This window comes from Trichechus manatus, unplaced genomic scaffold (genome assembly GCF_000243295.1).
Source record: "Trichechus manatus latirostris isolate Lorelei unplaced genomic scaffold, TriManLat1.0 scaffold00009, whole genome shotgun sequence".
In the NCBI taxonomy this organism is placed as follows: domain Eukaryota; kingdom Metazoa; phylum Chordata; class Mammalia; order Sirenia; family Trichechidae; genus Trichechus; species Trichechus manatus.
In genome coordinates, this window is record NW_004443945.1 from 30,272,444 (window position 1) to 30,289,263 (window position 16,820).

Below are 16,820 nucleotides of genomic sequence, written 5' to 3' on the forward strand. Positions count from 1 at the left end.
TAGTGAGACTTTATGTTTTTCTTCTTTATTTTGATGAGTAGGTTTGTTAACTTTCTTTGTGGTTACCTTGAAATTTACCCTTATCTTCCTAGATTTGAACCAGTCTATTATTACTGGGTATTGCCTTGCCTTCCTTTCCAATAGAAGGTTCTATACCTACACCATTTATTCTCTCTTTTATTGTTCTGATTTTGTTGTCATTTATGGATTATCCTCTCTGGTTCCCTGTTGTAATTCTTTTGGTTTTGCATAGTCCTTAAAAGTTCATTTCCTTAGTTTGTATCTGGATACTACAATCCTGTGTCCTATATTCAGCCTGTCATCTGATGTTGTTTGTTTTCAGATAGAAGGATCCCCTTTAATAATTCTTGTAAGTTTGGTTTCAGTTTACATAGTCCCTTAATTTCTGTTTATCTGGAAATGACTTAATTTCACCATCATATTTCAATGAGAGTTTTGCAGGATATATTATTCTTGGCTGGCAATTTTTTTCTTTCAATGTTTTATATATGTCATCTTAGTGCCTTCTTGCCTGCATGGTTTCTGCTGAATAATCTGAGCTTAATCTTATTGTTTCTCCTCTGTATGTGACTTTTTGTTTTTCTCAAGCTGCTCTCAGGATTCTTTATTTGTCTTTGGTTTTAGCAAGTGTGATTATGATATACCTTGGTGATTTTCTTTTGGGGTCTATCCTATACGGGGTTCATTGAGCTTCTTGGATGGTCAGCTTTTCATCTTTCATAGTATTGGGGAAGTTTTCTGTCAGCAATTATTCAATGATCCTCTCTGTGTTTTCTGTTTTCTCCCCCTGTTCTGGAACTCTGATCACTCGAAGATTTTTGCTTTTGATTGTATCCCACATAATTCCCAGGGTTTCTTCATTTTTCTTCATTCTTTTTTATGATACTTCCTCAAGCAGGGTTTTATCCAAGTGTTTGTCTTCAATTTCTCTGATCCTATCTTCCATCGTTTCAAACCTGCTCCTGAACCCTTCTATGATGTTGTCCATTTCTGAAATCTTGTTGTTTATCTTTTGCATTTCTAATTGTTGTTTTCGTATGATTTCTGGTTGTGAATTTATTGCAGCATTTTGTTCCTGTATTATTTTCTTAAATTCTTCCATTTTTTTGTTTGTATTTTCTATGAATTTGTCTGTCTTTTCCATGAATTTGTCTATTTTTTCCTCATTTTTGTCTCCTTTTGATTCAACTCTTGGATAATTCTGAATATTAGAGATTTGAATTACATATCAGGTAGTTCTAGTGCCTTTTCTTCTACTGGAAAGTCATCTAGTGTTTTATTTTGGACACCTACTGGAGCTATCCTGTCCTGTTTTTGTAAATGTTTTGTTAGTGTCTACTGTCTTCCGGGCATTGTGTGGTTATTTTCCTCATTTATTGATTGTAGATTTGTTTGTTTCATCCTGCTTTTTTGTTTTATTTGGTTATGTCTGAGCAGGCAGGCTGTGCATTCTTTGTTGCTCACTTGTCTGTGGGCATGATACTTTTCACCTCCTTCTCCAATGGGCAGGGTCAGTCACTCAGGTATGCTACAGCAGGGCAGTTCCAGCTGTAAGGGAGTTGCTGAAATTGGTTGTTTGTGGCACATACCAGGACTGACAGTGTAGACTGGGATTTAGTGCAGGGCAGGTTTCAGTAGGCTGTGCCTGTGCTGCTTGGGAGTGTGATGTTCAGTGCACAATGCAGGTAGGCCAGAAGGAGGGGGTAGATTGTGATGTGTGGAGCTAAGATGGGTATGGGAAAGATGAGAGAGAAGAGAGAGGAACAGGAGCACAAATCATGCACACAAAAATTAAAAAGAGTGCTAAGGGAGCTTGCTATTCAGTGGAGAGATGAGATACCAAGAAATGGGGAAAAACAAAAATGCAAAAAAAAAAAAAAAAGAAAAAGGGTAAAAGGAAAAAATGAATAAATTGAGAGACTGGAAATGAAGAAAGACAAAAGGGAAATAAGAGAGAGAAGAAAAAAAACAAAGAATCCAAAAAAAGAAAAAAGAAAAAAACAGGAAAAAAGAAATGCCCTCAGGGATGTCCCTGTGTGTCTATGCAGAATAAGGGAGTAGCTTCCAAGCCGCACTGTACTGCCCAGCTTAAAAGGGCTCCCAAGCTAAGAAAAGAAAAAGAAAATAAAGAAGCAAATCAAAACAGAAAAAATTGGAGCAAACAAACCAACAAAAAAAACCCAGGGATCCCACCAGTGTGGCAGCTCAGGCCGGGAAGCAGTTTAACAGTTAAGCCGTGTTTTGCAGCCTTTCAGGAAGAAGCAAAGATTGTACGAAGCCAGGTATTTGAGAAAAAGGAGGGGGAGGTGGTTAGAGGTAAGGAAGAAATCTAAAGAAGCGGAAAAAAAGCAACACCAGCAGCCAACAAAAGGCACTCAGCGAGCTGGCCAGTGCAGGCAGGTGGAATTCAAGTGACACCGGGGTGAAGCTGGTGCTTCCTGGCTGAGAGACTGTGGCTGCAGGAAGCAGAGGAGGCTAAGTGAGGGTGAAGAAAGGGTGGGAAAGCCTATATCATTGGTTACCGGTTGTTCTGTCTCCTGCTGGAAACTCCGTGAAGCTACTTTCTCATACTCCCCGTTCGCTCATCTCCGATAGGAGTCCAAGATGGTGGATCAATGCTGCACTAGTTGATAGGGGACCTCTGCATGTATCTCTCCTCACTCTCTGTTCTCAATCAGTTTCTTATTCCATTCTGTGCTTGGCTGAGTTCTTTATCTCTTCATTTGATACTTAGGATTTCAGGATTGAGGTGTGACTCTGTTTGACTTAGTTTTTCTGATCTTTGCTGTGAAGGGATGGAGTGGTGCTTCTGACTATAGCGCCATTTTGCCCAGAAGTCTCTAGATAGTTCTTAAAAGAGCATTATGCTCAAGGCAGACATTTTTTACTAGTTAAGCTAAGTTTTGCTTTTTAAGAAGACTTCAGGGGATGCATATGTATCTTTTATTGTAGTTTAGATGAAGGTTTACAGAAAAAACTAGTTTCTCATTAAGCAATTAGTACACATATTGTTTTGTGACATTGTTTGCCAACCCCACAACATGCCAACAATCTCCCCTTCTTGAACTTGTGTTCCCTATTACCAGCTTTCCTGTCCCCTCCTGCCTTCTAGGCTTACCCCTGGGCTGGTGAGCCCATTTGGTCTCATTTTGTTTTATGCGCCTGTCTAACCTTTGGCTGAAGGGTGAACCTCAGTAGTGACTTTATTACTGAGCTAAAAGGATGTCCGGAGGCCATACTCTTGGGATTTCTCCATTCTCTGTCAGACCAGTAAGTCTGTTTTCATTTTATTTTTTTGTGAGTTAGAATTTTGTTCTACATTTTTCTCCAGCTCTGTCCGGGACCCTCTATTGTGATCCCTGTCATAGCAGTAGGTGGTGGTAGCCAGGCACCATCTAGTTGTGCTGTAGTCAGTCTGGTGGAGGCTTTTGTAGCAGGGGATATTTTTCATTTAAGGTTTAAAGTTTATCTCAGGGCAATAGTTTCAGGGCTTCATCCACCATGGATGGCTCCAAGAAGGCTGGAGTCCATGAGAATTTTATAATTTGTTCTGTATTTTCCCCCTTTTTATAAGGATTCTTACATAGAATCTTTGACCAAAATGTTCCATAATGGTAGCACGGCACCATCCAGTTCTGGTCTCATAATAAAGGAGATAGTTGTTCATGGAGACATTTAGCCACAGATTTCATATCCTTCTTCTATTCCTGACTCTCCTTCTTCCTCTGTTGCTCCAGGTGAGTAGAGAACAATTGCTGCATCTTGGATGACTGCTTGCAAGCTTTTAAGACCACAGACACTACACAAAGAACTAGGAAATAGACAGAAGCACTAAGCATGATAATAGGCCAATTAACTGGGATGTCCTATGAAACCATGACCCTAAATCTTCAAATCGAGGAACCAAATCCTGTGAGGTTTTTGGTTGGTTGTTTGTACATAAACACCCTGAGCAGTTACTATTTTTTGTCATTGTTGTAAATATATCTATCACATAACTTTTGCCAAATCAACTTTTTACAGGTGTTCAATTTGTTGACAGTAATTACAATAATTGGCTGTGCAACATTACCCTTAATGAATGCAAAGATAATTTAGTTTTAATGTAATTATTTGTATATTAGGGCTTAAGACTTCCATTTATTTACATTTGGTTTTTCTGCTTTAAATTTTTCTGATATCTTTTTTCTACCCTTCTGTGGGTTACTTGAGCATTTTTTAGAATTCCATTTAATTTATCTATAGTGCTTGTTAGTGTTTTTCTTTGTATAAGTTTTTTATTGGTTGCTCAATGTATTGCATTATAAAAACATAACTTACTGTAATACATTTTCTTACATATTAACTACGTATATTGAAAACCACATTAGACAGTGTTATTGTTATAATTTTTGTTTCATCCTACAACATACTTTTAAAAAACCAAGAGGACATAGAAAATTTATTGCATTTACCCATATTTCATATTCTTTTCCATTTTTTTCTTCCTTCTGGATTTTCCAAGAAAGACTTCTTCTGTCATTTATTTTTCTTTAGAGAACTTATTTTAGCCATTATTTTAAGCTAGTTATGCTGTGACAAATTCTCTTGGTGTTCCTTCATCATAGAACGCCTTCATTTTTTTTTAATTTCTAAAGTATGTTTTTGCAAAATGTAGACTTTTTGATTGACAATACTTTTCTTTCAGCACTTGGAAAATGTTCCACTTCCTTCTGGCCTCCATGGTTTCTGATAAGATATAATCTGTAATCTCCCCTCTCCCCTATAGTTATTGAGTTATTTTTCTCTGGCTGTTTTCAAGATTTTTTTTTTATAGCTAGCATCATATTTAATGGTCAAAGACTGAATGTTTTCTCACTAGGATTAGACACAAATCAAGTATATTTGTTTTCATTTCTATTATTAAATATTTTGCTAGAAGTACTGGGTGAGTACAGTAAGATAAGTAAAAAAAAAAGGCATACAGATCATAAAGGAGGAAGCAAAACTTTATTTATTCATACTCAGCATGATTTTCTCTGCAGAAAGTCCTAAGGAATGTTCAAAGAAATCTACTAGTTATATTAAATAAGTTTAGCAAGGTTTCAAGATTCAAGGTCAATATAAAAAAATCAATTGTATTTCTATTTTTAGTAATAAACAATTGAAAATGGAAAATTAAAAAATAAATATTAGTTATAATGGTCTACAAAATATGACATACTTAGTGATGAATTCAGCAAAAGGCAGGTTTTATTGTTACATATAACAGTGATTTCTTCCGTGATTCAGTGATTATCTTTGCATATTCATCTTTGTTTATATATGTATTTATATATGATATATTGCTAGAGTGGGATTTCTGGAAAAGAAGCTACTTATATGTCAAATTTTTGATAGATTCAGCCTAAAGTTCTTCCATAAAACAACAACAAAATTTGCTAATGTAGAATCTCACTAGTATATATGAGAATGTACATGAGACACCATCTCCCTATCCTTGCCAACATTGGATATTAACAATACCATATTTTTAATAACATTTGCAGACATGATGAGTAAAAATATCTCTTTTAGTTTCTATTTTCCTATAAGAAACTTACAGGAAAGTTATACATTCCTATGAAAAATTGATTTAGCTTCTTTTGAACTGTTATTGCCATGAGTATTTTTTTCTTCAGTGAATTGTATGTTTGTATCATTTCCTTTAACTTCCCCTGATAAGTGTCCTAAATTTAAATGAACTCTATTCTTAATTTCAAGCCTATATTAGAATCTTTTGGATCTCGAGGCTGGTTCCTTGCACTTTCTGGGATAAACAATCATTCCATTTACATTTGTGCCTCTTCCTTTCAAATATTGATACCCTGCATTTTCATTCAGAAAGCACTCCTCACAATTTTAGTTATTTGTGTTTCCACTACCCTCTGTGCAACATCTCCATGGTGGAAGCAACTGGGTCTACCTTATTCAGCACCATATTCCATGAGCATAACACGTTACCTGACACACAGCAGGTGCTCAAAGATATTTGTTGAATGTAAAAATTTATTAAGAGAGAAACTAGTCTATCATCAGGAGCACTAACAAACTGAAGGACAAAGAGTTTTGTGTCTGGAGTTCGGGTTTTATTTCACTTATTCTATAGTTTGTAGAATAAAAATAAAAAATAAAAAAAATGCTCTGGAAGAAATCCCTTTTAAAAGTCTAATATATGTTAAATGCCTAACTGAGAGAATAAACCTCAACCCCTGGTTCATAATATTCATTGTTTTGTGTGTGTGTGTGTCTATGTGTATGTGTTTATGTGTGTGTGTGTGAATGAAAACAAAGGAAATGAATCACCACCCTTACTTTATATAATCTTAAACTTTTATTGTAAGCTATACAGTTTTACCAAATAAAAACCACAAAATCCTAATATTATATACCTCTTTTTCTTTTAAATTAAATATTATAGTTTTATCTTCTGCACTGCTGCTGTTACTATGTTCTAAGGGATCATGAGCTAATAGTTTCTCTACCTTAAGGGAGGAAGGATGTTTCAAAGTGGTGACCTTAGCATGTACTTCCCTTGGAGTAAATAACATGCCTTTCAGGATTAATGTTAGCTCATTCCACAATGCTGAGTTCAGTGCCATGCCTACCACAGTATTCAATATCAAAAGCTAATGGCAAGAGACTATTGGGAAGTAATATGAAGATCAGATGAAATCACCTAGGAGTGTGACAAAACATACCATATGTTACAATTTCCTTTAGCTCACTGAAAATACCAGTAATTTTAAGCCAGAATGAGATTGCCAGGCCTTTAGTTTTGCCAATTCTTGGAATATAAATTAAGGGTGGGGTACAGATGAGAAGGAATGCTTGTCTATCAAATAATTATTTCACAGTGACCTCAAAGAATCATTAGGGAATAGCAATAATAATGACTCTACCATCTAAAGGCTTTCTTTTTAGCCAAGGAAATAATGCTGTTAGTATTTACAGCAGGATACCTTCCCGCTTTCATTTAAAAATTGTCTAGCAGAAGACTCTTTTTGGGGGCTGGTGCGTAAAAAGTATTTTTCAGAGGGACTCTCCAAGTACAGTAATATTTTTGCAGAAGGAAATGACACCCTGCTTCTCTAATGTCTGTTTTTCACATTTATATTTTGTTATAGAAAGGATACTTCTGGAATGATTTGGTGACAAATAACAGACATATTACTGGAGATAGGATATCCAGGTCCAAGTTTCAATGGATAATTGAAGGGCTGATTATTCTAGAGTACAAAAAATCCATTGTCGTCGAGTCAATTCTGACTCGTAGCGACCCTATAGGACAGAGTAGAACTGCCCCATAGGGTTTTCAAGGAACGACTGGTGGATTTGAACTGCCAGCCTTTTGGTTAGCAGCTGAGCTCTTAACCAGTGCACCACCAGGACTGCATTCTAGAGTACAGGTAATGTTTAATACCTACAGATGGCTAGTTGCAGCTCATTTTACAATGTGTTCATCCTTAATTGTGGCAGGACTTATCCTGCTGTGTAGCTGTCAAATGATTCAAAATAATATCAGAAAGGTTTTTCTTTTGTTGCAGCCACAGGATCAAAATATGACTCTAAATGTTTTGAGAGCAATATGATTTGAATCCAACCCAATATATTCCAATTATGGGAGAATAAATAGGGACTATATAAAATAACTGTGTTTATCTACTTGAAGTAAGCTAGTATCTATATAATTGCACGGTACATTTAGGAAAGAAACAGATGCAAGCAATATTTCTTAATGTTAACGGTATTCTAGTTTGGCCAGATGTAAAAGCAATTTCTACTGTTGGATTCAGATTGTGTTGTAATATTGTGGGAAATAGCTATTTAAGCAATTATGCCTATTTGAAAGAAATACAATTGTCTGTCGGTTCACTGTTTTGTGCCTGATTATGCATGTACTTTAAGATAGGTGAATGGAACATTTGACACACTGATTTTGGGCCATATGTAATAATGATTAAAGTTGCAGTCTGTAGACAATGCAGAACTTAAAGCACGAGTTTTAAGAAAAGGAATTGAAAAAGAGATGGAACTGGTAATTTCCCTGATTACCACAGGCTTGCTATCATGAAGAAGAGATGCCCCAAACTAGAGTGGAATAATGATTGAAATAAATATACAATTAGGAGTTGTAATGAAGAAGGAAGTGATAACAAACTGAAAGATAAGACAAAGGCAAAACAACAGTTTACATTTACCTGATATCATAACGGGTTAAAAAAAAAAAACGCAAGTTCACATCCAGTCTATTTTGACTCATGGTGACCTCAGGTGTGTCAGAGTAGAACTATGCTTAGAAGTGTATCACCAGGCCTTTCTACTGAGGCTCTCCTGGGTTGACTCAAACTGACATTTTGGTTAACAACTGAGCATGATAGCCATTTGCACCACCAAGAAAAACCTAGATTAATTTTAAATTCCAAGTGAAGATAACTAAACATATTTGTAAAATCATTAAGAAGAATGGCAGGAAAAAAAAGCGAAACTTCCAAATAGGTGAACAATGACTTTCTACAAAGTTGATGATTATGAATAACTATTGGATTTTATTGAATGATTTGCCTTAAAAACTCTATGGAAAAGAAAACAATTTTAATGTCCTTTGTACTCCCCCATATTCAGGACTGTATTTTGTTTCATTTATTTTTCTTTATTTGCTTTCACCTAACTCACATGTCAGAAAGGCTAACGCACATCTTCAATACTGTTAAATACATAATATAATAAGATTTTATTACTTCTAAACAGGGAAATTTTTAAGTGAAAATGAAATTCGGAAAAAAAGTAAAAACTATTTGGTATAAACCGATTTATAATGCTTTGGACTTCTTTCTTTTTGGATCTCGGCTTCCTTTCTTCAGTGGGCTGTACTGTCATACTGACATACGAGGTTTATATCCATGGATTTAGTGAGGTCTTTAATAAAACCTTGACTAAGGATGTTAGTGTTTTATGAGGCCTTTCGGAGGCTCTGGCAGAAGATCCTGAATGAACGTTCACTGAGAATGAATACCTTCCTTGGTGAATATAAACATGGTGAGTATGTTCTGATTCAAGCTAGAAACCAACCGGAATACCTTACTTAAGGTTAATACTATCTTTCTGAAGGGTATGGTCAAAATAACTCTGCTGAACATCATTCATTGCCATAGTTCCAAGCAGGTAATGGACAGTGCCCACTGAAAGAGCTTTATAGCTTTATTTTTCTTATGCTTTTCAGATTCTTCTCAAGGTTAAAGAAGTTCTTACTATATAGCAAGTGCTGTAGAGAAAGAAACATTTGCCTACGCATGTATAGAAAGATAATATCAATGAATAGTTTTCCTTGCAATGCTTATAGTGTCCAGTTTTTAAAAATTGGATGGGAAGGTTTTTGCATGATGAGCATATGCAAATGTTTTTAAAAATTGCAGATTAGTTCTAAATTCTCCTTGTGGGATGAATATCGTTGTTATTTTCATTTATCATTTGTTTTGTCTGAGGACATAGCAAGTTGAAAATACAGACCAATAACAAGTTTTATTTGAGGAAAACCTTTTTTTCAATTATCTTTCTCTTATCTTTCACATTTTACTTCTATGTGGTGAAGAATCTTTTTTTTTAAACCATGAATGATATTATCTAAGTTTTACTTTACTCTGTATTTAATCACAAAATTCCAAAAATATGTGTAATTTTCCTTTGATGCAAATTGAAGACTTCCATCTGGAATATGACCTTTCAAAAATATCATTTTTAGTCAGTTAGCAAGACTGTAGAAGACCTTTAGCCAGTGTGATGATTGTGTGATGCTAACAGGACAACTTCTGCTTTAAATATAATTAAGACTTGTATAAAATCATGACAAATAAAAAAAAAATGCTTTCCAAATAAGTCTGTTCCTGCTTAAAGAAATTAGAAACCAATTCTAAATATTCCTTCTTCAGTATCTTGCTTGTGCTGTTAATTTCAGGGTTAGACATTTACAAAGAATCGACAATTTCTTGTTGACATTTTAAAGAGTTATAATATTAAATTTCTGAAAACTTAATAATCCGACATCGTAAGTCATCAAAATAAAAAAAGACAAACACCAACAACAAAAAACATTTTCCTTATTCACAAAGAGCTTTCTTTCGGAATACAACTCCTAAATATATGTGAAGAAAACATACTTTAGAGTTTCTAAAATTATGTTCACAACTGTTTAATTGATATATATATATATAGGTATTTTGTTTATGTATGTCTTAAAAGTTATTATTTATGGGGACTTACTATATCCCATATTCTTATAAGCTAGCTATTGTTATTTCCATCTTATGGTTCAAACAAATGAAAAATGACATGAAAGACAAGAAAATCTCATGTTCCTAAAATTCCCCCCAAAAATAAATTTACTGAATTTTAATCTATCTAATTTAATTTATTACAAACATATATATTTTAATCTTCTCAGATAGATATGCCTGTAATCATAAAATAAAGTATTCATGAATTTTTAAAACAGTAAGGAAAATGTGCAAGAGAACTAATTATTTATAGGAGAAGGAATTTTTCTAAAATTTAATAAATAACAATACTTCAAATTATTTCTCACTTAGGGCACTAACCATCATTCTTTTCTCTGTATTGCAAAGATTTTGCTCCTTTTCTTAATTCAATAGGAAAAATTTATCAAATATGTGCAAATTCATCTTTAAAGATTTTCTTTGGATTTTATATTAATAGTTAAAAATAATAGCATCAAACACTGAGCACGTAATTTAGCTCAAGCACTATGCTGTCTGTAGATATTAACTCATATAACCATCATGCTGCAGCTACTACTAATAATCCTGTTTACAGATGAAGAAAAGAAGACACCAAGGGGTTAAATTACAGCTATGTTTAAAGAGCTACTACTAAGTGCTGGAGCTTGTAGGGTAAGTTGACTTACAGAAATCTAGCTCTGTCGACTCTTACCCTCAACCCTGTTGCCAATCAAGTGTGTGTTCGACAATCAATGAAACCTAAATGAAGAGAAATATTCACTCGCATTAGGAGACAATACATATCATATAAAAGGGAACTGGAGATTCTCAGTTACATACGGTTTTAATAATTATTAGGAACGCCAGACTGCAGGAAGCCACAGAGAACTGACATGTAGACCACACCTGAGAAGAGTGTACTCAAGCATTCCAAGGGACTATGACACTGTGAAAAAGCTACTGAGCTTCTACAGATGCAAATAGCTATATTAAGAACTGGAAAACCAGGTAGGCGAGAGAGCAGTTACAGATTTTCTCTAACATTGATGTATCCAATTTTCTTCCTAATCTTCTAAACCTGCTTCATTGTAGAAAAAAACTACTACCATTTTTTCCTTTCTTCATTTTTTTAATACCTAAGAACTGGTTGGGTTATAAAAGATAAATTCAGAATTAACACTAAACAGTCATGGAAGTTTAATCCCGATTAATAGAATACCATAATTTATAAATGAAAAATGTTGGATATATAAGGAAAAATTGGTAGAAATACAAGTTAGAAAGCTTTAACATATGTTAATAGGTCAAATAAAAATCAGCTATATCAATAATAATAAAAACCAAAAAAATAAAAACACAATTTGAAATTGAAATAAGAACATAGTAAAAGAAAATAAGCAAGGTTTTTGTACTCTTAGAACAAAGATAAGCTTAAGTAATAAATTATAGGTAAAATTAAAATCTAAATAATTAGATAAAACAGAAACTGGACTTCCACTTTCCCAAAATAATCATAGAGTAGGATTATATCCATAATCTAAATAAAAACAAATAGCTATCTCAGGGTGAAAATTAAAGGCCACACACTAAATCTACTATGTTGTTGTTGTTGTTAGGCGCCATCTAGTTGGTTCCAACTCATAGCGACTCTATGTACAACAGAAGGAAACACTGCCCGGTCCTGCACCGTCCTCACAATCCTTGTTATGCTTGAGCCCATTGCTGCAACCACTGTGTCAATCCATCTCATTGAGTGTTTTCCTCTTTTTCACTGACCCTCCACTTTACCAAGTATGATGTCCTTCTCCAGAGACTGGTCTTTCCTGATAACATGTCCAAAGTATGTGAGACGTAGTCTCGCCATCCTTGCTTCTAAGGAGCATTCTGGTTCTACTTCTGCCAAGACAAATTTGTTCATTCTTTTGGCAGTCCATGGTATATTCAATATTCTTCACCAACATCACAATTCAAAGACATCAACTCTTCTTCAGTCTTCCTTATTTGTTGTTCAGCTTTTTCATGCATATGAGGCAATAGCAAACACCATGATTTGGGTCAGGCACACCTTAGTCTTCAAGGTTACATCTTTGCTTTTCAATGCTTTAAAGAGGTCTTCTGCAGCAGATTTGCCCAGTGCAATGAGTCTTTTGATTTCTTGACTACTGCTTCCATGGGTGTTGATTGTGCATCCAAGTAAAATGAAATTCTTGACAATTTCAATCTTTTCTCCATTTATCATGACCTTGTTTACTGGTCCACTTGGGAGGATTTCTGTTTTCTTTATGTTGACGTAATATCCATACTGAAGGCTGTGGTCTTTGATCTTCATCAGTAAGTACTTCAAGTCCCCTTCACTTTCAGCAAGCAAGGTTGTATCATTGGCACAACGCAGGTTGTTAATGAGTCTTCCTCCAATCCTGATGCCCTGTTCTTCTTCATATAGTCCAGCTTCTCAGAATATTTCCTCATCATACATATTGAATAGGTATGGTGAAAGGATACAACCCTGACTCACACCTTTCCTGACTTTAAACCTTGCAGTATTCCCTTGCTCTGTTTGAATGACTCCCTCTTGATCTATGCACAAGTTCCTCATGAGCACAATTAAGTGTTCTGGAATTCCCATTCTTCACATTGTTACCCATAATTTGTTATGATCCACAGAGTCGACTGCCTTTGCATAGTCAATAAAACACAAGTAAACATCTTTCTGGTATTCTCTGCTTTCAGATCCATCTGACAAAGGCTATGATATCCTCGGTTCCATGTCCTCTTCTGAATCCAGCTTGAATTGCCGGCAGTTCCCTGTCGATATACTGCTGCAACTGCTTTTGAACGATCTTCAGAAAAATTTTACTTGCATGTGAGACTACTGATATTGTTTGATACTTTCTGCATTCAGTTGGGTCACCTTTCTTGGGAATAGGCATAAATATGAATCTCTTCCAGACAGTTGGCCAGGTAACTGTTTTCCAAATTTCTTGGCAGAGATGAGTGAGTACTTCCAATGCTGTATCCTTTTGTTGAAACGTCTCAGTTGGTATTCAGTCAATTCCTGGAGCTTTGTTTTTCACCAATGCTTTCAGTGGAGCTTGTATCTCTTCCTTCAGTACCATCGGTTTCTGATCATATGCTACGTCCTGACACGGTTGAACATCAATCAACTCTTTTTTGTATAGTGACTGTTCATATCCCTTCCATCTTCTTTGGCTACTTCCTGCATTGTTTAGTATTTTCCCAGCAGAAATCCTTCAGTATTGCCACTCGAAGGTTGAATTTTTTCTTCAGTTCTTTCTGCTTGAGAAATGCTGAGCATGTTCTTCCCTTTTGGTTTTTTATCTCCAAGTCTTTGCGCATGTCATTATAATACTTTACTTTGTCTTCTCGAGCCACCCTTTGAAATCGTCTGTTCAGCTCTTTTACTTCATCATTTCTTCTTTTTGCTTTAGCTACTCAACGTTCAAGAGCAAGTTTCAGAGTCTCTTCTGACATCCATTTTGGTGTTTTCTTTCTTTCCTGTCTTTTTAATGACCTCTTGCTTTCTTCATGTATGATGACCTGGATGTCATTCATTCCACTACTCGTCTGGTGTTTGGTCATTAGTGTTCAATGCATCAAATCTCTTCTGAGATGGTCTCTAAACTCAGGTGGGATATACCCAACATCGCACTTTGGCTCTCGTGGACTTGTTCTAATTTTCTTCAGTTTCAACTTGAACTTGCATATGAGCAATTGATGGTCTGTTCCACAGTCAGTCACTGGCTTGTTCTGACTGATAATACTGAGCTTTTCCATCATGTCTTTCCACAGATGTAGTCGATTTGCTTCCTGGGTATTCCATCTGGTGAGGTCTACATGTATAGTCGCCAGTTATATTGGTGAAAAGAGGTATTTGCAATGAAGAAGTTGTTGGTCTTGCAAAATTCTATCATGCGATCTCCAGCATCATTTCTATCACCAAGGTCATGTTTTCCAACTACTGATCTTTCTTTGTTTCCAACTTATGCATTCCAAACACCAGTGATTATCAATGCATCCTAACTGCATTTTCAATCAATTTCAGACTGCAGAAGTTGGTAAAAATCTTCCATTTCTTCGCCTTTGGCCTTGGTGGTTGGTGTGTAAATTTGAATAATAGTCATATTAACTGGTCTTCCTTGTAGGTGTGTGGATATTATCTTAACACTGACAGTGTTGTACTTCAGGATAGACCTTGAATTGTTCTTTTTGACGTTAAATGCAATGTCATTCCTCTTCAGTTTGCCATTCCCAGCATAGTAGACCATACGATTGATTCAAATGGCCAATACCAGTCCATTTCAGCTCACTAATGCCTGGGATATCAATGTTTACTATGCATACAGTGAAATATAAATTAAAAAATATAAGATTGACATGCATTTAAAAAGTATTGGATTTACCCTCCCACTTGAAATAACAACAACAAAAATCCAGACAAAATATATGAAGCAATGACTTTCAAGACACTGAATATTAGGCAGCAAAGGAGGGTTATCCCTGAGGGGAAAAAAATACCCCATATTACTTCATTGAGGGAGTTTGCAGGCCATGGCAGAGGGAGGTGGAGCCCGGGAGACTGCACAAGTTGAGGAGGGGCAACTGATAATTCAAGAGACCAAGGTGGCTACAGTTCGTAGGACAGAACACCAGAAAGAAAAAGCTAGCTATAGAGAGAACCCTGGAGATCAGCTGAGCCTCTCCCTCATGTACTCAGCAGAACACTGAACTGCATTCCTATGAGGAAACTATCTGAAGCTAGGGGAAAAAAATCTGTAAAAGAATTAGAGAAAACAGCATTTTAGTCTAAGTCCATAGAAAGCACATCAGAACACAGGAATAGTTGGAAGGTCACTAAGTTGTTTATATAAAATTAGTCTTATTAATACTCTAATGGGCCAAAAGCAGAAGAAACAAAATTATGTAACAATTTTATTCAGGATCAGACATAAGGTAAGCCGAGCTAAAATATTAGTGTATAAATTTCACTTGAATTTTACTTGTAAAATCCAAACTTAGCAACCAAGTAGTGTTTTCTAGGAAATATAAGACTGTTCAGTATCAGAAAAAAACAATCTAGTAATGTAATGCATTACATTAATATATAAAGGTAAGGGGAAAAAGTGCATGATGAATTTAAAGGTTTCCATAAAATAATTTGCTAAATTTCAATATTAATTTCTAGTTAAAACTTTATTAAAATGGGGATATGAGCTATTTTCTTGATCAAAATGGTTATAGACAGCCTATTATGCCAATTTCACAATTAAGAGTGAAAAAACACTATTCGGATTACACATAATTTGAGTGCTTTGAACTGTTATGAATAATGAATGAATGAATAAACAGACAAACTACGGTGACAATGTTTTAAAGATAAAAACTTGAGAAACATGCCATTTCTTTATGTGAATGACAAATTGGGATATATCTGGGATATTTAAATTATTCTTTGCAAAAGGGGACAAAAATTGAAATCTGGAACACACACCCTCCCACCCCAACCTTAATGTACAAAGAAAACAGATTGCTTACACTTAAGTAGTTCACAATCTACCACAGATACTTAGAGTCAGGTTGATACTTTCATTTATTACTCTCATTTTGCTCATTTTCTGTATTTAAACACTTAAATTATTATTAATCATAATATCCTAAACTTAGCTATAATAATGGTTTCCATTTGTGATGTTTATATTAATTCCCTTATTTGTTTTCTTTTTTTTTCTAAATACATAGCACAAGATCATGAGTCACTTATTTCCAAGGTCATTAGTTCTCAGACTTTTCAAATATTTTAACCTTTTTCATGTGCCATGTTGTGGAAGCTTTGATCTATCCTACCAATCTCCATCAACAAAAGATTTAGAGAGCCATAATTTTTTGTTTATTGTTGTAATTAAATGAAGTTTACATTTCAAGTTAGTCTCCCATACAAAAAATTTTTTTATATACATTGTTATGAGACCCTAATTGCTCACCCCATTCTGCGACAGCACACTCCTTCTTTCTGACCCTGATTCCTCATGACCATTCAACCAACTCCCAACTCTCTCTGCCTTCCCATCTTACCTCTGGACAGAAGCTGCCCTTTGTCTCTTGTATCTACTTGACTAAGAGGCACACTCTTCACGAGTATCACTTTATGTCCCACAGTACAGTCCAATCCCTGTCTGAAGAGTTGGCCTCAGAAATTGTTTTAGTTCTGGGCTGACAGAGAATCCAGGGGCCATGCTTTCCAGGGTACCTCCAGTCTCAGTCAGACCATTAAATCTGGTCTTCTTACTAGAATTTGAGTTCTGCACCCCATCCTTCTACTGCTCCATCAGAGACCCTCTGTTGTGTTCCCTGTCAGGACATTCATTGGTGGTAGCCAGACACCATCTAGTTCTTCTGGTCTCAGGCAGATGAAGTCTCTGGTTTATGTGGTCCATTCTGTCTCTTGAGCTAATACTTTCCCTGTGTCTTTGGTGTGCTTCGTCCTCCTTTACTCCAAGTGGTTGGGACCAATTGATGCATCTTAGATGG